Consider the following 23314-nt stretch of genomic DNA (forward strand, 5'->3'; position numbering starts at 1 on the left):
ATTGCTGGACAGTCTCAAATAAATAAAGAAAACATCAGAGCTATTCTTTACTATATTCCTATCTGAATCTAAAATAGCTCACATCCTTAACACTCAAGGTCACACTCACAGTCCTCATCATTTACTCCTGCTATCAACTGCAGGGCTTAAGCAGGACTTAATGTTCACCAGGCCAGGCAGTGCATCACCAAAAAGGGTCCCAAGACAAGTAATGGAACTTAAAGTTAGCAGAGTTCTCAAATCCCTACTGCCAGAATCAGGGGACAGGACAAATCCAGAAAAAATAGGGACATTTTTAAAAGTATTAGTACTGTTAACTTGCGAAGTTGACAGAATTAGTGAAGGTGAATTAGCATGCATTTTCTGAAGTAAAATTAGTCTACAGCACTAATTATTATTTACTAAGTGCAATCTACCTTCTCTTCTTCCAAAATCAACAGTTTTATTTGGGATTGGGGGAAGCAACATTCTGAGCCAAAATCAGGAACAGCTCAGAGGTATGAAACCAAGTGCAGTTACTATAAAGTAGACAAAATTACTGGAGCAGGCATAGCTCTCAAGTGTACCTCATTATGAGTCTTAAATAGTCAACAGTCCACATTGAAAGGGTCTGTCACCATACAGTACTAAGACTTTTTTGACGGATACCCAAGGTAAATAATACAAAAATCATATTAATTCAGCTAAACAACAACTATTTAAGATTTTTAATTTAACTAAAGTCATGGGAGACACAGTTCAGGCAGGCATCAACAATATACAAGTCACAGAACACCCACTAAAAATGTTTGATTTAGTTATGAAAACTCTTTCTTCAGTTTACTTGGTCAGAATTGCAAAGTGCACAGTGCATTACCCTGGTAAACAAATTCAGAAAAACAAAATAAACGTACTTGGAATTGTCTGACACATTTGTAAAATAATAACAGCAAGTGCACTGCCCTGCTCATTAAAATGGAGCTGCTTACAGGCTTAGAAAACAAAGCTGCTTACATGCTTTTACAGGCTTAGTAAACGGAACTGCTTACATGCAAAAACTGACCCTGCTTGCCTTCAGAAAAAACACTCTTCTGCTTGCCTTCAGAAAATGGACCCTGCTTACATGTTTTTATAGGCTTAGAAAACGGAGCTGCTTACAACACAAGTTACATGCAAAAACGGACCCTGCTTGCCTTCAGAAAAACACACTCCAGAAAACTGACTCTGCTTGCCTTCAAAAAAAAAAACGGAGCTCCTTACAGGCTTTATGACATGATAAAATGGAGTTTGCTTACCGTGGGTGATGACTCTGATAGCAGGCATAGTGTGTTGATAGGGAACCCGCATACTTTTTAAAATTCACGTTTGCATGTGATGCACGCACACGCATGAGTCCTCCGTTGGGTCCTAAAACATTACAGTCTTGCAGGTTGCAGCTGTAAAAGCCCCTCTCCCTCACACTATGGTTCCGGCGCTTATGCAAAAGGACAAAACTCGCCTCTATGTTTACCCCAAGGTGTCCCTAATTTTGGCTCATTCAAAACCCGGACTTTACATGTCCGGTTTTGAATGAAATTTATAACTGGACAATTTGTTAGAAAACCGGACAGTCCGGTCAAAAAACGGACATCTGGCAACCCTAGTAACTGGCCTTTTTGTGGAGGTAGACTCCCTTATTCTAACTTTTTGGGTCCTGTCTGTATGCTGGCTAGCTAGCAGTGGCTGATGCAGGGATTTATACATAGTTTAGTGAGTTTTTCTATAATGCTTAGGTGAGGTATTCTGTCAAATTCTTTGGTCAGATTGAGGTATGCAGCATGATCCATTTTGCTCTTGTTCATTGCTTTAGTGACCTTCTCAAAGAACTCCTCAAGGTTGAGAAGGAAAGACCTACCCTTGGGAAATCCAAACAGATTTGGGTCCAACATTTGTAAGTTACCTATGTCACCATTTAGGCTATCCATTATTATTCTCTCTATAGCTGTGCTTATTAGGCTAGTCAGGCTTATAAGTCAATAATTCCCTGAGCCCATGGATGGCCTGTCCTTGTGCACTGGGATAACCACTGCATTCCTCTATTTGTTTGGAATGAAACCTGTTTGGAGGCTGTAGTTAAATAGTGGTTCTGGTGGACCCAGTAGTTAATGTTTCATGCTATTAAAAAGGCATCCTGGGATATTATCAAAACCCATCGATAAAGTTTTCTTGTTCTTAGAGAGAGTCTTGAGTGCCTGGTCTCTAGTGATAGTTGGAAGAGTTATGGACATGGGTATTTCCTGAAGGTGCATTTAGTACAGAGAGGGGGAGTAAAATTGGAGCTAAATTTGTTGGCCAGGAGGTTTTCTATATCTTCTGGCTCCATATAGGTGGCACCATTTACGATTAACTTGGTAAGTTGCTGTTATGGACATAGCTGAAGAAAGCTTTGCGATTAGCCTTATAGGTTCACAGTTTTATAGGTGATTACTAAGCTTATAGCACGAGAGCCTTTTCATACCTAGCCAATAATACCCAGGATGTGACAATATTATATCTTAATTTCCCAGATATTGGATGAGCTATTATCGGAGTAATGGGTCTTTGGATGTCGGTGCCCTGAGACATTTTACAGACTGCTTCTGTCCATAGGGGACATAGGCAGTACCTCAGGAGTGATAACCACTGCATTCCTCTATTTGTTTGATATGAACCATCAGAACTCACAAAAACAGGAGTAGGTGCCACAAATGTATCCTGAGTAAGCGAGCTTCCAAGTAAAGCACCAAAACCAGAAAAAAGCTTCAGATACTGAAGTAAAGACCACGCTGGTACATTAGACATTAGTGCAAACTCTGCCCCGCATTCTATATAGGGAAGACCGACAGGCGTCTGAGGGACAGATTATATGAACATGGCTACGCGATTAACAATAGCAAGGACGACAATGCCCTTGCAAAACACTGCAATTTTTTTGCAGGTCACACATTTGACTTTATGGTCATCGACCAAGTTACAACTGACAAAACTAATTGTGTCAATGACAACCTTTTGAAACTACAGTTAGAGAAGAAGGAACTATGTTGGCAGTTACGTTTGGCAGCACACAAACTACCTGGCCTTAATGAATACTACTCAATCGTGTATTCTCAAACTGAACTGTTTATTAAGATAGAGTTGTTTTTCTTTGGCACAATTTTTTCTAGTTGGGGTACCTTCTAGCGTGATTTTTTTAGCCTGGCTGTTTTATTTAGTGTCCCTTATTTGGTCACTGTTCCAGTGATTTATACTGTATTATAATACAATATATTGTATCACACAGATACATGATGTTAAGTATTTTATAGTTATACAAATAAACACATATACACATATATATTTTTTATATACTCTGAAGTGGGGGAGGAGAACCTTGTAGGTACCAGGGCCCCCATTCTACATAGGTGGGGATGGCGAAAAAAGGCCTACTCTAATACTTAATATTATATTATTAATTATTAGCTATTATTAATTATTATTTATTATTTGTTATTGACAACATTATATATACATGTTTTATTATTAAATTATTATTATTATTTTCTTATTTTTTTGTATATTTACGTTTTTATTTTTATTTTTATTTTCATTTTACACATGGCTGATTCTTACATATATTGTAACAGTGAATGGAGTGTTGGTAGGTTTATGTTTTCCATATTTTTACGTTATTTGTTTGACAAATCATCACTGTTATTTTTCAGTATTGTTAACAATATTATGCTTAGTGATTTTGGTGTACAACATTTTATTATTATTATTTTTCACATCTACAATTAACTTACTTTGTTAAATCAATTTACATATTAATGGTTGGCTTGTTGAGTGGTTCTTTTAGGACTGTTCTTTTAGGACTGTGCTTTTTAATTAACTTTTTAATTAACTAATTAATCCAATTACTTAAAGTATTTAAGTGGTATTTGGTTCTAATGTTGTAAGTCTGAGGAAGTTCAAGCAGTGTCCTGAACGAAAAACGCATTTGTGAGCGTTTTACACTATTTGCCTTGTCTCTACCTTTCCGGTTTTGGTTTTATTAAAATTATTGGATTTTATCTACAGTCTAATGTACCAGCGTGGTCTTTACTTCAGTATCTGAAGCTTTTTTCTGGTTTTGGTGCTTTACTTGGAAGCTCGCTTACTCAGGATACATTTGTGGCACCTACTCCTGTTTTTGTGAGTTCTTTTGTTATAACTTTCGTTTTCTTGGTTCTTGATATGAACCATGTTTGGAGGCTGTAGTTAAATAGTGGTTTTAGTGGACCCAATAGTTCATGTTTCATGTGATTAAGGAGGCATCCTGGGATATTATCAAAACAAAAAAATGTGTCTTCAGTTTAGTAGAAAATGAGCTAAGAGAAGAGTTGCTTGATTTACTAGAGATCGATATATTAAGATCAATGAAAGAGATAGACTGTGGAAGGTCAATAAAACCCCAAAAGTCAGAAGTTTGATAAAACAAATGAACATAGTAATTAGAACTATCCATAGAGATCCATGTGTTATAACAGAAGTAAACAGGATATATTACTGTGGAGCAAAATTAATAACAGATAAAATTCTACCACAAGAACACAGGGCAGTAACGGAAAGGAAGGGGAGAAATGAATGGCCATCATAGAAGTATTGAATAGAGGAAAACTATAAAGCAATTAAGATGAGAAGTGTCATTATTGATAGAGTATAGAAGAGGGAACAGCTCAACAAAGATACTCAGAAAGATAGACATAATAAAAGCAAGTGCAGTATTATAAAGGACCAGGATTTATCATGCAATATTGCAAACAATATACTAAAAATATCAGCACAGGCAGAAAAAACTTAGAAAGATGCACAGATAAATATAAAGAAAAAGTACAAAATAAGCAATTTATTGATGACCCAAAAAAGTTTTATAGAGAACTGGGAAACAAGGCATAAGGAATTGAAGCACCGCCCAAAAAAGAAAAAGTAGATATATTCTGGAGAAATATTGATGAAGATCCTGTGGAACAAACCAGAGATGCTAAATGAATAAAAGAAGTAAAAGAAAGAGTAAGAAGTTCAAAGGTACAGGATATGAAATGGGATGAAGACTCAGGGATGGCTTGTGCTATAGGACTGCGGGACTGCAGCCCCTCCACCTGTAAAATAGGTCCCCCACCTGTAAAATAAATTCCCCCACCGTAGAACATATTTAAAAATAAAATTTCAAATTCTCGGACTCCGCGCATGTGTGCTTAGTTCCTGACTGCTGTGTTAGGCAGACCAGAACTCCAAGCACGCATGCTCAGGCGTTCTGAGCACCAGACTGCTCTGTTAGGCAGTCCGGATAGGAAAGGCAGGAAGCTCCACCCTACCAGCCCAGAAATCTGTGTGGTGCCGACTGCACAAACCGGAAGGTCACTGGAATGCATCGCCCGCAGGCTGGACCAACAGCAGGAGGCTCCAGCCTCCTCACATCACACAAGAGACCAAATGGCATGCGTGGGCTGCAGGATCACTAAGAAGGAGCTGGGCCATTATGGAGAACTGACCAATGGGCTGCAGGATCGCTGGTTTGACGTAGCTGAGTACAGGTAAGGTGTTTATGATGGATCTGGTATATGTGTCTGGTTTGATGTAGCTGAGTACAGGTAAGGTGTTTGGAGCTGGGCCATTATGGAGGACTGACTGATCGGGCTGCAGGATCACTGGTTTGACATAGCTGAGGTGTTTATGACGGATCTGGTGTGTGTGTGTGTGTGTGTGTGTGTGTGTGTGTGTGTGTGTGTGTGTGTGTGTGTGTGTGTGTGTGTGTGTGTGTGTGTATGTGTGTGTGTGTGTGTGTGTGTGTGTGTGTGTGTGTGTGTGTGTGTGTGTGTGTGTGTATGTGCGTGTGTTTGTGTGTGTGTGTGTAATAGAGAGAAAGAGAGAGAGATGGATCTTTGTGTTGGAGCATGCAAGTTAGTGATTGGGTGAAGACGTTTGTAAGTCTATTCAGCTGGGGGGGTTGTTGTTTGGTGAATGACTGTGCATGTGTTAGTAAGGTAGTTAGAAAACCAGGAGATAGCAGATGGAGAGAGGTTTGGTTAGGGCAGTTTGGAAAGAGGATGGAGTGAGAGACAGTGTCAGAAGCTGTAGAAGTATCAATGAGATAAACAAGGATTACAGTAAAAAAATAAACTATGAATAAGGAACCATTCCTGTTCAGACTAATAAGCATCTAGTCCTACTTCCATTCAAAATGCATTTATTACACTTAGTGATAAAAATAGGCTGTAGAGTTGATGATGCTGCTGCCCTTTAACTGATTTGAAAAGACATATAAATGAGTTTTCTTCATGAATGTAACTCTGTTAGTGAGGCCACCCCATACCTGGTTACTTATTCAACTTACCCTGGGTGAATGCAGTAAGCTTCACCTTGGTTTTACTTCCATTCCATCTTGTTCATTCCAGGGACTTCCTTCAGTGGCATTAAGGAAATAGGGGCTACAGATACCCATAAGTACTATTACAATAACTGGAGATGACAGTGTCATTTGGCAAGTCCAGATAAGGCAATGTTAACAGACTTTTACCACCTTTTGTTTTCTCAAATTGTCAATGAGCCAGCTAGACTCACCCACCAGCAATTCGTCAGATATTTTCTAGGCACATTTCTCACCAATATACACCACCACTGCTTTAACATTGCTACCCTTACAGAGTTATTAAGTGAAAAATGCCCTGCTTGTTATTCAAAAGACCTTAATATCATTTGATTTTCAGGAAAGGAAAGTCTATACTTGAAATGATGAAAACAGGCCATCTTTTGGAACTAGAGTTCACTGACTGAAGTTCCTTGTACTGTTTTCCAGACAAGATACTACAATTAGTCTAAACATTCCTTAAATTAATGTTTCACAAGCTTTTTCCTGCAAATGTAGGTGTCTTAAAACTCCAAAGTGACCTGTGATAAAATCAACTATTAATCCAATGAAGGAGATTGACCAAACTTGATACAGACAGAAAAAAGACTTGCAGGTCACTGGTCACTAAGTCAATGAGGACTGCTTAGCTCTTTATAGGCAATACAGAAATGACACCAAATCAGTCTAAGCTAATAATATCAGATGAAAGCAATTAGCATTTGCTGGTGAGCACAAGCTACATCGGAAGAGGAACTTATAGTTCCACTGTCAGAGAAGGGACAGTTGACCAGTGCATCCTCTGGAATTCCCATCTCATAAAATGTCCTTTCCATTCCTATTTCCTTCTCATTGTTTCCTTCTACTCTAATTCTCAACCAGCTTCACCTTCTGATCCATCCTTTCATTTTTGGGAGATCTTCTTAACCATGGCGTGTAGTCTACTAGAAAAGCTGACCAAAGGTTCAGGGAGAAAGAACAGTGAACACAGTTTCTCCTGAGAAAACATTCTCAGTCCTTTCAAGTCCATAAATGTTGAGAAGGTTATCAAGTTGTAGAACATTAGCTTTGATTGGAAACACCTTTGGAATGTCATAAGTACATTCCCTTCTCATGATTTCTTTACATCCCGTTTATGATCAGTTATAATTTTTGCAATATTTATAACAAACTTGTGTCATTTCGTATTCCTATTTACCCTTTCTGTTTTGTTTATAAGATTGATTTTGTAGTCATTAAACACATATTATGGATCTGTAACAGTGCTTACAAGATTTGGAACAATCTATACAACCTTATCAGATGTAAAATCATTGTCCTTACACCCTCAAGACATAGCTACATTTTAAAATATAATTTAGAAAATATTCTAATGCTTAACCTGTATCACATTGATTACATGTCTTCACTGATAACATAGTTCATTGTTAAGAACTGGATTGTAAGAGACAGCATTTCATCCAATGAGTATAAAAACTTTTCATAGACCATTCTTTTTTAAGCATCTTTATTAAATTATCACTTAAGGTATAAGCACACATGCAAAAGAAAACAAAACATATTAATACTTAAGTTAGCCTTAGGCATAGGCCAACTAGGTGGCCGCCTAGGGCACCGCTCTAACGGGGTGCTTTTCCAATATTTATTTGCTGTAAGTAGACCAGGATGGGGGCACCAAGTGGTGTGGTGGGGGGCACCATGTAACCCTTTTGCCTAGGGCACCAGTTGACCTAAGGCCGCTCCACTTTACATTTCACACATTATACATTACACGTTTTATTTCTTTGTAACAATTAGCATTCACTCAGATGTTCACATATTGCTCAATTCCTGTCTTACCTTCGTCTCAAGCCTCCTTCTGAACAATGTTCTGCTTGTATTGTTTCCACAAATTCCATTTATTTATATGTATTTTGCTCCTTTCCTTTTCTAAAGATCCCACCTCCATTTCTTTTATATTCTTTACATTTAATACTTCAATTACAGTTGGTTAGGTTTTAATTTCCATTATCTAGTAATTGCTTTCTCTTAGCCTACTATCGCTACTTCTTTCTGTTTACATAACAGCTCCATTTTCCATCATTTCTTCCTTAAAATGGCAACACCTAGCATTGTAGTACCGCTTTTCTTCAGCTTTAATCTCCTTATTCTGTCCACAATGGAACAGTACTCTCTCTCACTTTAAACATGCAAATGTTTCCAATCCTTACAATTACTTCATGCTTTTTATATACAACTGTCATGTCATTGTGACTGTTTTCCCGGTTGCTAAACTGTTCAAAACGTCTAGTCCCAAATTCTTGAATATGTCAACAAATACAGTTTATTAACTTGTGCTTAATGTGGATTCTGGAAAGGTTTTAATGCTCTTACTGCAATCTCTGCTATTATTAAACTACTTTACATTACTGTGCACAAAAGTCTACTGGCAACATATATCAGAAACTAGTATGTCTATGGATCATGCTTCCTTGGTCTCTGAGACATTGTTACTGGCGTTCAGGGAATGAATTGTTATTTGGTTGCAGAGCTGCCTATGAGGATTCTCATTTATGGTCCTTTCAAGGACTAACTATAAACAGAAGTTATATCTGATCTATATTTGCTGCTACTCACAACTTCTATAAGGTATGAATCTGACTAATATTATGAGTTAAGGTGTAACCAGTGCATTGAAAAATATTTTGTAGATGTATTATAGACGTGACATTTTAGATGTGGTTGCATCAGGTAATTGTTTTTGCATCTTGCTATGCTGAGTATAAAGTATTTTCAGAGCTAAGCAAAGTCTGGAATGTTACACCTAGACCTAGCTACTCATAGTTGAAGGGTTGAGTTGATAGAGGTAGCACAAACTATGAAACATTTGATGAAGAAATTGCAGAACAACAGCAGTTACTGTTAAGTGGACTGTCAGAATTACTGGATTATAGAAATACCCTTCTGCAGGATGTTGGCCCAGCTTTTGATTGGTCAAAATTAGGTTCATGAGACAGAGTAAACATCAGACAAGACAATTATTCTATTACAGTTGACAACCTAATTGTCTTTCTAACCAGACTGAAGGAGTGTAGGTAAACATTAAGCAATATGAAGTGGTTATTCTGAGGAAGCAAAATATCCCAAATATTTTTTTTTAAACTGACTGTGGCAAACTGCTGAGAAAAAACATGCAACATTCCTTCAAAAGCACGTCTGAAAGTGACTGCATGCCAGTGGCGGCTGGTGACTTCAAATCAAAGGGGGACTGCAGGAGACAGTTGAATGGGTGGGGTCAATGGGAAGGGGTGTGGTCAACCAGAAAGAGGAGGAGCTATGCTCAAAACCACAAAAACTAACTAAATACACTGCCCTGGGTGCCAAACCATCATTATGAGAGTCCAATCAAGACAAAATGAAGTGTAGAAGAATAAAAATATTTCAATGCATTGGCTGCATGACAGCTTACTTAATATCTAGATGGAAACAAAAAGGTTGTGAGGCATGAAAAAATAAATTACTTTTTAAATACATTAATGGAATGCCAGTCAAAATCAAGTATAAAAAAAACAAGCAGCACTCAATTCAAACCACTTCTCGCACTGCAGTTCTAATTATAATTTATATTCAGCTTTATTAAAGTACCAAGTAACATGCTGAAAGTAGAAATCACTGATGCCCCCACTTGTAAAAATGTTTCTTATCCAAAAAAAGACCTGCTGCCTGACAACTATCTACTTGTTTCATGGGGAAAACATGATCAAAGTAAAAAATGAAAAGCAAACAAGAAATAAGCTCAAGATACATTGCTTAAAAGGATTACTGTACAGGTTATGGACAACATGATTGGCATTCTGTTTAGTTTACGGGTAAAGCCTGCAGAGATGACTGGAAGTCTCCAAGAGTAATGAGCTTCTTAAAATAATGTAATCCTGTCCTTTATTACAAATACTATCATATGCATTTCAATACCCAAGGCTTATACATTATCTAGATAAGTATTCTCTACATGGCAACAACAGAAAGGCTTTCAATGTTGGCAATTCTTTAACAGTATGCTTATTAAAGCTTACTTGCATGTTACGATCTCAGCCAAGCTTACCTGATGGTCATTAAAGTATTGCTACTTAAACACAGACCAACAGGCACTTTGAGTAATAAGCATAAATCAACAGTACAAAAAATATGACAGAAACCAGACCATTCTGCAAAAATCAAGGAGAGATGAAAAGCCACTCTAGTACTTGTGTCTACCTTGGATGGGGGGATACTCTGCACATTTACACTGCATAACTACTCCTTGCCTTGCTTCGACACATCCAGAGTCACTACATGGGGGAGTGTGGTGTAACAAGTATGTCACAATTTGAAATGTCTCTGGCTGACTGTGATGGCCCTGACACATTTGTCATACCTCTCAACCTCAGAACAAGAAATCTGGACAATGCCATACAAAGAAGTGGGACAAAGGCCCAAAAATAAGGACAATTTTTAAATATTGCTCTTATAAACTTAGAAAGATAATAGAATAGGTCTTGCATTAGTATGAATTTTCTGAAGGGTATGAAATCTGAAACTCAAATATCTGTCATTATATTCTAACTTCAGTCTTTAATGATTTGTCACTAATTTGCCAAAAAAACACAATTTTATGAAAAATGGACCAAACATGTGATGTAAAAATATAAAATAGCCACACAATACAGCTAGGAACCTGTCAAAGAAGGGACACTTTAATATTAGTACTGCTAACTTGAGCAGCTGACAAAATAAAAGAATCTGCATGCATTTCTGAAATAAAAGTAATCTATAACTCTGGTTATTAGTTATTTCTTAATTGTAAACCCTCCATGTTTTCTTCCAAAATTGCTATTTTGCGGAGGGATTATTAGGGGAAGAGCAACATTTTGAGCCAAAATCAGGGACAGTTGAGAGGTTTGGCTATGCCTAATTCTATAAAGAAATTTATTTGCATGTGCCTCTCAACCTGTTAATGCAATAAATCTGGACAAGGCCAAATATATTGGGGGAACATATAAACAGTACTAAAAATTGCTCTTGTATAAACTGAGACAGTTGATAGAACAACAGGTCTTACTTTAGCATGCATTTTTCTGAAGGTTATGAAGTCTGAAACTCAGTGTGTCATTATTTAGTGACTTAATTCCTAAATGATTTGCCAGAAAGCTACAAGTTTTATGAGGAACAAACCAAAAATAAGAAGCAAAAATCTATTCATTCTTTGAAAATCTGGACAGTTGGGAGGTGTAGTTCAGCTGGGGTTGTCTTTAAGTTTGCCGCCCTTCCCCCTCACAAAATCATGGTCGAATGGAGCCTCCCCCTGCAGCCATTCCAATGATCCATTACTTGGCTACTTCACTCCATTTACCATAAACACTAATGTGCATACTGATTTACTTCTATGATGATTTGGACTTCATTTGAAAGTTTTATTTTGCATTTTACAGCACAAACACTAAGACATCTGCTAAACAAACTTAGCATTAAAACTTCTCTGCCCTTGAAACTCACATTCATTGAAACCCACATTCAAAGAAAATACATTTTACCAGTGGCAGATAAAGATTAATTCTGGGATGTTTTCAAATCATAGACCCCTTGCATATGAAACATACATGTGCTCTTTGATACACCTTCCTACTGTTTTGAACATTTTTCCAGTAAACTATGAAACAAAACGCATGCACCAATAATGACAAAACTGCCCAATTCAGAACATCTTTCCAGTAAACAATGAAACAAAATGCACGCACCCATAATGACAAAACTGCCCAGTTCAGAACATTTCCATCATAAAAGTCTACTCAAACTTCTACAGTCCCCCATTATCAGTAAATATGCACAATTCTATAGTCCCCCATTATCAGTAAATATGCACAATCTTTGAAGAAGTAAAAAAGTCATCTAAATAATTCCACATTAAATAAATCTGTAACTAATGAAGCGTTTGCTGCTAGCAAACACCTTTATATTTCATGGTTTCATTGAAAAATAAAGTGTCTGATCCCCCTGAGGAATAAGTTGCCTATATTACATTAAAAATGATAAGCTAGTAATATTGCAATAGGAAATGGATGGCAAACTGATAACAGGCTCATAGTTAGTATCTTAACTTTTTCAGTACGGGAGTAGAACCAACAACCTTCTGCATCAAAAGCAAGCACACAACCTGTTGTGCTATTAACAATGCAAGCTGACTTAGCATAAGCAGCACTAAACTTCTCTTCCCCTGCAGCTCTCAGCTCCTTGTAAAATCTACTCAATACTCAACTGCATCTCAACTTTGCAGCACAAGAAATCTGGAAAAAGCCAAATTTATTGGGGGGGGGGTCAATAGCCCAAAAACCAGGGACACATTAAACATTGCTTGTATAATCTTGGAAAGTTGCTAGAATAAAATACTGTGTTACCACCATACATTTTACTGCCAAGGTCCATGTGCAAAAGAGTCAGAGCAGCATACCACTATGCCAAATCAGCTGCTTTGTGAAAGAAAAATGCTGTGTTACCACCATACATTTTACTACCAATGACACTGTGCAAAACAGTCAGAGCAACATACCACTATGCCAAATCACCTGCTTTGTGAAAGAAAAATGCTGTGTTACCACCATACATTTTACTGCCAAGGTCCCTGTGCAAAACAGTCAGAGCAACATACCACTATGCCATATCAGCTGCTTTGTGAAAGAGTGGAAGACTGAAACTTAAATGGCTATCATTTAATGAATTCAGTTCTCACCATAGCTGTCAATCTCTTAGCACAAAACACCTGGACAAACCCAGTAATGAGGGAATACAGCCCTCAAACATCTTCAGTGAATTCAGTTCTTGCCATAGCTGTTAACCTTAACACAAAAAACCTGGACAAAGCCAATAATGGGATAATACAGTTCCAAAAATAAGGACAAATTTCAAATATTCATCTTATAAACTTAGAAAATTGCTAGAATAAAAGGTTGTGTTACTATGTATTTTCTGAAGAATATGAAGTCTGAAATTCAAATGCCTGTCAATTTTACTTCTGATGGAAAAAAAACAATTTTCAGCAGAGGCCCAGGGAGAAATACTGCAGACACGTCTTTGTAAAATGCCAAGACACCAGAGCAAATCCACACAAACACAGGGATGAGATGCAGACTCCACACAGAAGGCACCCCAGCCAAGAATCAAACCAGAAAACCTATAGCTGTGAGGCAACAATGCTACCACTGCACCATCAAATATATAAGGAATTAAACATTCAGAAACCTAAAGTCTGAAATTCAAATGCCTGTCAATTTTATTTAACATTTGTTAATCAGGACAGTTTGACTTGGAACAAAAAAACAATTTTCAGCAGAGGGCCAGGAAGAAATAATGCAGACATCCCTTTGCAACATGGGAGGACACAAAAGCAAACCCACACAAACACAGGGAGAAGATGCAGACCCCACACAGAAGGCACCCCAGCCAAGAATCAAACCTGAAAACCTGCAGCTGTGAGGCAACAATGCTACCACTGCACCATCAAATATCAAGCATTGCAACATTTAGAAACCACAGATATTATGAGGAACAGATCACATCAAATATGAGGCAAAAATCTGCAATTTTTTTTACAAATGGTGGTGGGTAGAGAATTCAGGTCCTTAACACCTGCATACAAGGTACAGGGTTCAAGCCTGAGGTATTCCCTACCACACCACCATGAGTTTGTTCTAGCCACCAGTATATAGCAACTGGGGCATTTTCACACTCACACACACACACACACACACACACACACACACACCTGGAGCGATCCCTTCATGCCATTAAATCCATAGCTGTTAGCGCACTACAAACCTGCCTGCCCATTACGTCCGGTGGAGCACATCCACAACCCAAGATGTTCTTCCCCAGACGAGACTCCAGCCTGCTGACGTTGCAGTCCGAGTCCGATCCATTTCCAGTAACAGTCTATGCAGTTACAACTGCATAGACTTCTGGGATCTCTGCTCTTACATGTTTCCCAGTTCGGGCTGCTGCTGAAACAGTCTGCGCATGCACCATACTGTCTCAGCAGCAGTCCAGACTAGTGCGCATGCCCGAAAGTCCGCAAATTTTAATTTTTTTTTATCTTTTATTTTCTTTAATTTCTTTATTTTTACAGCTGGGGGGGCTGCAGTCCGGCAGTCCAATAGCACGGGCCGCCCCTGCATGAGACAACAGACTGTCTGTGGCGCTTCAAACTATGTAGATGTATCTAAACAAATGTCCACACAGATGTTCAGTAAAGAAGATTCAAGTGAAAGTCAGCAAGGACTGACACTAGAATCATCAGGTGATGAGGTCCAAGTTCTGTGTCAGTGGCACATATCATTGATGAGTTTGGGGTCTCATCCCCAAAGTGTTTGAGATATACAAGACCATTAAATATAACAGGTTGACAGTGTGGCTGTCCATGAACTCTGACAGCTGTAAATTGCAGTATTGCCTTTGATGTGAAAGTCAGCAAAGCTTTTTAAAGCACTGTTCAGTTTACTGTTTGGTGGTATTGGAGACATGAATGCACTGCCAGAGTGTGTCATCAGTGCAATACAAACATCTAAATGTTTCCCTTATATATAAATCATTAATATGACAGAATAAACTTGGCATTTCATTAACATTAATGCAAAAGTCTGATGCATAAAAGTAATTGATTTTTGCTTTTGAAACAGGGTGGTATAACATAGGGTACTTTGTCTTTAAGGAATCATTGCACTTACAGTAGATAGAGTACCAATGTACTGGTCATGTGGTCTGGTTCTCTGTGTACTTAGTCAGATAAGTAAACACAAAAACTTGGTAGCAGACCACTTTGTGTCCATCCCACCATTTCTTAATATTTTAAACCCGAATGTTACAGACAAACTACACACACAAACTCTCTCTCTCTCACACAGATGCACACACACACAAACACACAAACTCATATAATAAACAGTGAAAAGGTAAAGAGGTCATCGCTGGGACTGGTTCTGCTTATGATATAAATACGTCAAATATAACAATGGAGTTTGAGATCAGAATTTGTCTGCTTGCTGATAATACTGATATTGAGGAGGTGGTAAAAGATGGAAGGGACTGTAAAGTGGGCAGAAATGCGACAGCTTAAATTTAATCCAACAAAGTGCAAGGTTATATGCTAAGGCAGGATATAGGCTGTTAAGGAAAACTATGGAGGAGATTCATGAAAAGTTACCACAAAGTGTACACTATAGAACAATCCTACCACTGTGCTTCTGCTGTATATTCACCCAGAAAGGTTATACAAAGTGTGCACATAGCATTCTTTTTGTGGTAACCTTTATGAATCTCACCTGCAAAAAGAAAAATAAGTGGTGGCGGCATTAATCACTTCTTGGATGAACCATGCAATGTAGTTTGAAAAGGTAGTGGTAAAGACCAGATAAAATGTTAGGGTACATAGCTAATATACAGAAATCTAGAGATGTGGACATCATTTTACAAAGCACTAGAGAAGCCACATCTGGAGTATTATATTAAATTCAGGTATATTTAAAGAGGAATGGAGATTAGCCTGACAGAAAGCATGCTCTAGAGATATACATCTTGGAAATTATCTTGACATTGCCAGGCACAGAGATACAGTGTAGATTAACAGAGGGCTTCAGGATTGCCTCAAACTGATGGCGAAAGGATGAAGCAGGGATCAACATGGTGCTGTTTTTTTAAGACTAGTTGCAACATTTTTGTAGATATATTATCTGCCTTTTTGTATGCTTATATAATTAAGCATTCATTTATTTGGTGAGATACAGGCTGTTTATGTATTGTACAGCTGATGTGTGGAAAAATTGCAGTTTTGTGAACTTTTTACTGACCTCGTCTTGATTGCTCTTTCTGAGGAATGACCTCAGTTTCAGTGAATGCCCTAGTTGTTTCATGGTGGTGGGTAGAGAGTAAGACTTGAACTCTGTATCTTGGGTCCAAGTGACAAGAGCCTGAATTCCCTGCCCACCACCATTTGCAAAATGTTTGCAGGTTTTTGCCTCATATTTGTTCTGTTCCTCATAAAATCTATGGTTTCTGTATTTTTGTTACTTTACTTAGCACAGCCAGTAGTGCAGTGGTAGCAGTGCTGTCTGACAGCTATGGGTTGTCTGGTTTGATTCTTGGCTGGGGTGCCTTCTGTGTGGAATCTGCATGTCCTCCCTGTGTTTGTGTGGGTTTGCTCTGGTGTCCTCAGTGGGTATTTGGACTGTATTCCCCCATTATTGACTTCATCCAGGTTTTTTGTGCCAAGGTTGAGAGCTATGGTGATAACTAAACTCACTGAATATGTTTGGGAGCTGTATTCCCCCATTATTGGCTTTGTTCAGGTGTTTTGTGCTAAGATATTGACAGCTATGGTGAGAACTGAATTCACTAAATGGTAGCCATTTAAGTTTCAGTCTTCCTTTCTTTCATAAAAATAGATGAGTTGGCCTAGTGGCATGTTGCTCTGCCTGTTTTATACAGGGTTCAGGGTTCAATACTTGGCAGTAAAATGTATGGTGGTAACACAGCATTTTATTCTAGCAGCTTTCCAACATTATACAAACAATGTTTAAAATGTGTCCCTGGTTTTTGGGTTTTTGCCCCCCCCCCCCAAATAAATTTTGGCCTTTTCCAGATTTCTTGTGCTGCAAAGTTCAGAGATAGAGCTGAGTGTCGAATACATTTTACAAGGAGCTGAGAGCTGCAGGGGAACAAAAGTTTAGTGCTGCTTATGCCAAGACTGCTTATGTTGTAAATAGCACAACAGGTAGTGTATTTGCATTTGATGCAGAAGGATGTGGGTTCTACTCCCACAGTAGGTAGATTCATTGCTGATTCTGTTGTAATGGGGATGGATGCTGTAGCCCTCTTTGGTGAAGATATCTAGTAACTATGAACCTGTTATCAGTTTGCCATCCATTCCTTATTGTGATATTACTAGCATTATCATTTTTTAATGCAACATAGGCAATTTATTCCTCAAGGGCAACAGGCACTTTATTTGTAGATGAAACAATGACATATAAAGTTGTTTGCTAGCAGTAACCTCTTCATTTGTTAACATATTTATTTAATGTGGAATTATTTAGATGACTTACTTCTTCAGAGATCGTGCATATTTACTGATACTGGTGGACTGTAGAAGTTTGTGTAGACTTTTATGATGGAAATGTTCTGAATTGGGCAGTTTTGTCATTATTGGTGCATACATTTTGTTTCGTTGTTTACTGGAAAAATGTTCAAAACAATAAATTAAAAATGCCCTCTAACAATTGTACTGTATTGTACAAGGAATATAATTTAATACAGTCAGGAAGGTGTATCAAAGACCATGTGTATGTTTCATGTTCAAGGGGCCTATGATTTGAAAACAGCCCAAAATTAATCTTTATCTGCCACTGGCAAAATGTATTTTCTTTGAATGTGGGTTTCAATTAATGTGAGTTTCAAGGGCAGAGAAGTTTTTTGCTAAGTCTATTTTCATTGTGAGACTGCATTGCTTTGTTTAGAAGATATCTATTAGGGTTTATGCTGTAAAATATAAAATAAAACTTTCAAATGAAATCCATATAATCGCAGAAGTAAAGCAGTATGCACATTACAGTGTTTATGGCAAATGGGGTGAAATAACCAAGGAATGGGACATTGTAATGGCTGCATGGGGGACGCTCCATTCGACCATGATTTTGTGGGGGGGGGGGGCAGCAAACTCAGACAGCCCCGGCTGAACTATACCTCGCAACTGTCCAGAATTTTGCAGAATGAATAGATTTTTGCTTCTTATTTTTGGTTTGTTCCTCATAACATTTGTGGTTTTCTGCCAAATCATTTAAGAATGAAGTCATTAAATAATGACAGACATTGAGTTTCAGACGTCATAACCTTCAGAAAAATGCATACTAAAGCAAGATCTGTTATTATATCAACTGTCTTTTTAGTACTGTTTGTATGTTCCCCCAATATATTTGGCCTTATCCATATTTCCTGCATTAAGAGGTTGAGAGGTACATGCAAATAAATCGCTTTATAGAATTAGGAATATCCAAACCTCTCAACTGTCTCCAATTGTGACTCAAAATGTTGCTCTCCCCTAAATAATCCTTCTGCAAAATGGCAATTTTGGAAGAAAACATGGAGGGTTTACAATTATAAATAACTGTAATGATCAGAGTTATAGATTACTTTTATTTCAGAAATGCATGTAGATGCTCTTATTTTGTCAGCTGCTCAAGTTAACAGTACTAATTTTAAAAAGGTGCCCCTTCTTTGATAGGTTCCCAGCTGTATTGTGTGGCAATTTTATATTTTTGCATAACATATTTGGTCTGTTTTTCATAAAATTGTGGTTTTCTGGCAAATTAGTAGCAAATCATTAAAGACTGAAGTTAGAAAATAATGGCAGACATTTGAGTTTCAAATTTCATACCTTCAAAGATTCATACTAATGCAAGACCTACAATTATTCTATTATCTTTCTAAGTTTATAAGAGCAATATTTAAAAATTGCCTTTATTTTTGGACCTGTGTCCCACTATGTATGGCTTTGTCCAGATTTCTTGCTCTGAGGTTGACAGTTATGAGTGTCAGAGCCATCACCATCAGCCAGAGACATTTCAAACTGTGACCTACTTGTTGCACTCCACTCCCCATTGTAGTGGCTCTGGATGTGTCCATGCAAGGCAAGGAGCAGTTATGCAGTGTAAGTGTGCAGACTATTCCCCCATCCAAGGTAGACCACAAGTATGACCATGGCTTTTCATCTGTCCTTGATTTTGTAGAATGTTCTGGTTTTCCATCATATTTTTATACTGTTGATTTATGCTTCTTATTATTCAGAAAATGCATGCTGTTGCAGTGCCCTGTTGCTCTGTATTAAAGTAGCAATGCTTTAATGACCATCAAGTAAGCTTGTCGGAGATTGTAAGATGCAAATAAACTTTAATAAACACACTGTTAAAGAATTACCAACATTGAAAGCCTTTTCGTTGTTGCCATGCAGAGAATATTTACATAACTAGATAATGTATAAGCCTTGGGTATTGAAATGCATATGACAGTATTTGTAATAAAGGACAGGATTACAGTATTTTCAGAAGCTCATTATATTTGTTGGAGACATGCAGTTATCTTTGTAAGCTTTACCCGTAAACTAAACAGCATGCCAGTCTATCATGTGTGGTCCATAACTTGTGCAGTAATCCTTTAAGCAATTTATCTTGAGCTTGTTTCTTGTTCACTGTTCATTTTGTACTTTGATCATGTGTTCTCCATGAAACAAGTAGATAGTTGTTGTCAAGCAGCAGGTGTTTTTTGAATAAGAAACATTTTTACAAGTGGGAGTATCACAGAGATTGCTACTTTCAGCATGTTACTTGGTAATTTTATAAAGCTGAATATAAATTATAATTAGAACTGTTTCATGCCTCACAACCTTTGTGTTTCCATCTAGATATTAAGTAAGTTGTCATGTAGCCAATGCACTGAAATATTGTTTTCTTCTACATTTTGTCGATTGGAATCTTGTAATGACAGTTTGGCACCCAGGGCAGCATATTTAATTAAAGTTCCAGTTGTTGTGGTTTTGAGCATAGCTCCACCCCTTTCTAGTTGGTCACACTCCTTCCCATTGGCGCAACCCATTCAGCTGTCTCCTGCAACCCCCCCTTTAATTTGAAGTAAGTCACCATCCGCCACTGGATGAAGTAACAGCTAGATGGATTGAAACAAACTTAAGAAAAGCCTCCAATTGGAAAACCCCTGACCCAGATGCAGTACCTAACTTCTGGTTAATGTATTAACATCTTTGCATGAAGATTTAGCCATGCACACCCTGAACAGACACCAACCTGGCTAACAACAGAAAAACATTTCTCCTACTTAAGAGTGAACCTGCAAGCTACCCTAAAAATTATAGACCAATAACTTGCCTTCCTGCGACATATAAACTATATACTGGAATTGATGCCAACAGAGTTTATAGTCATTTAGAAGAAAACTCAATTATGGCAATAGAACAAAAGGTCAATAAGAGAAAGTCATATGGAACAAAGGATCATCTGTTGTTAAATAAAGTCACAGTGGAGAACTGTAAAAAGGGGAAGAATCTAAGCATGGCATGGATTGACTACTAAAAAAGCATTTGACAGTATCCCACATTCACAAATAAAAGAGTACTTAAAAATGTCTAAGATATATCCTACACTGATAAACTATATCACAGTGACCATGAAACAGTGGCAAACCACAATGCAGTTAAGTCATGATAAAGGACAAATTATTATTCCAAGGATAAAAATCCAAAGAGGATATTTCAGGGTGACTCTGTCACCATTGCTTTTTTGCCTTGCCCTTAACCCATTAAGCTGTCTGCTTAACATATTAGGTCATGGCTATAATTTGGCTCCTATAAAACAACAAAGTGTAAAGACTTCTCATCTTCTGTTCTCCGATGATTTAAATCTGTATAGCCCATCAGATGAGGAACTGAAACTCACCTGCAAGTAGTCAAAATTGTTTCAGATGATATAAGAATGTCATTTGGTTTTGATAAATCTGAAAAAGCAACCTTTAAAGCAGGAAAACTGCATCACCAAGAAAACATCAGTTTGGGACAAGAATGTGATATAAAAGAACTTCAGCAAGAGGGATTGTATAAATATTTGGGAAATGATGAAGGGTCAACAATAAAACATGAACAAATGTGAATAAAACTTAGTAAGGAATATTTTAGAAGACTTAAATTAATTCTGAAAACAGCACTGACATCTAGAAACAAAATTTAAGCCATAAACCAATTTGTTCTTCCTGTCCTAACTTACAGTTTTCCAGTGATTGACTGGCCCCAAAAGGTATTGGCTAGATTAGACAGGAAAAGAAGAAGGATGCTTCTTGCTCATCAAATGATTTATAAAAATAAGTGCATAACAAGATTATATATTGCCCATTCCGAAGGAGGTATGGGCCTCCTTGAAATTGATTATATGCATAGATCTGCAGTCGTGGGACTTCATACATATCTGCTGACCTCACATAGTGAAAGTTTTGAAACATGAGGGGAATACATCTAAGATGACTTCCCTGGTTAGTCTAGCAGAAACATATCAGCATCAAGCAGGAATGGAAAACAAACCGGAAGTAGTTAAAAATCAGGCAGCAACTGAATGTGCCAAAAGGCAAAAGAAAAAATATAAGGTGAAGGATCAGGTGAGAAGGCAAGAAATGTGGAAAATGCATAAATATAGTTGCAAGTATAGAAAACTCCTGGAAGAACCTCATGTTGATCAGGATTGTACACAGGAATGGTTAAGGAGAGGTGAATTCAAACCAAAAGATGAAAGGTTAATATTGGCAGCCCAAGATAGTGAGCTACATACACATTGGTTTACAAACTCCATTGAACATGTGAAAAAATGTAGTTTTTGTAAAGCAGAATTGGAAACAGTTGCACACCTTGTTGCTCGTTGTGACATACTAATGGCAGAAGGACTCTATACTAAAAGGCATAATAATGTGGCAAAGCTGTTGCACTGAGGATTGGGCAAACATTATGGCACTAAAGTAGTTAAAAAAACACTAGAAACATGAGCCAGAAACCATCACAGAAAAGGCTGAAGTCTACATCACAAGGAATCACCCATTACCAACATTTCAAAAGATAGATGCAAGAAAACCAGATATAGTTGTCCATGAAAAGAAGACAAAAGTAGCACTGATCATTGAAATCGCTACACCCAGTGACTACAGTATCTTAAATACAGACAGACACAAAGTCATAAAATATCAGGATTTACAGGCAGAAATGAGAGCAATGTGGAAGAAAGATACCTAGACAGTTCCAATAGTGGGAGGAGCAACGGGTCTTATAAAAAGAAGAATCTAAAATCGTATTTGGATATGTTACCAATACATGTAACTCTGTACGAATTGCAGAAAGAGTCATTGCTGGACACATTGCAGATGCTACAAGCAGCACTTCTGGCTGACATCAAAGATTAAAACAATACTAATTTCATGAACTTTAATCGGACTTTGACTTAGCAATGGGGTCCATTCTTGTCATAGTATTATAAACCCAAAAGACTTAAAGAAATTAAAAAAAGTGAATTTATGGTTCCCCATCCATTTATCCAAATTATTTTTGAAGAGAGTGAGGTAATGAGATCTGTTTTATGAAGATGGGAAGTTTATTCCACAGACAAGGTAGCTTTTGGGATACAAAACTGTCTCTCCAGCAAATTCTCTTAGTCACAAATAAGGTTCAAGTCCATGGAACGCATAACCCTTGTATAACTTTTCTTGCAAACATGTAACATTTTCATCAGGGCTGGATCAGTAAATACCTAGTAGGTCAACCATAAGTCACCTGTCAATAAACAATATGAGACAGAGTAAAAGGATAGGGCCTTTAGACAGTCTGCATAAAACATGTGTCTTACGTTTTGTACTTTTTTAGCAAGAAAACGTTGGAGCCACTCCAGCTGGTATAAGTGCCTGGTTAGGTACCTGCAAAAGAGAGCACTGTACTCAGTTATGGGCCTGATGAGGGCCAAGCACAGTGGAACTATGACTTCTTTTGAACTTGATACCATGCCAAAGTTGAGTCACACAGAATGATTTCCTTACTACCGTAGCTAGATGTTGGTGTAAGTTTAGGTTACTATTTATCTGTAAGTTTAGGTTACTATTTATCTGTTTTCCTAGGTCCCCCACCACCGGGTCTATATTTAGGGGTGTTGTATCAATATTATAACTTGCAGGGATATGTGATTTACCAAAGGGTATGATTATGCATTTTAGCATTTAGTCTCAGAAAATGGTTTTGGCACAAGTCGTTTGTCATTTTTAGGCCTGTCTATAGGATATCAACATTGTTTAGGGATTTGATGATTGCTCCCAGCTAACTACCAGCGGCCAACTTGGTGAGCCAGAGGTTCCCAACATTGGTCT

Source organism: Protopterus annectens, chromosome 6.part0 (assembly GCF_019279795.1).
Source record: "Protopterus annectens isolate FY-2018-M chromosome 6.part0, PAN1.0, whole genome shotgun sequence".
Classification (NCBI taxonomy): Eukaryota; Metazoa; Chordata; order Ceratodontiformes; family Protopteridae; genus Protopterus; species Protopterus annectens.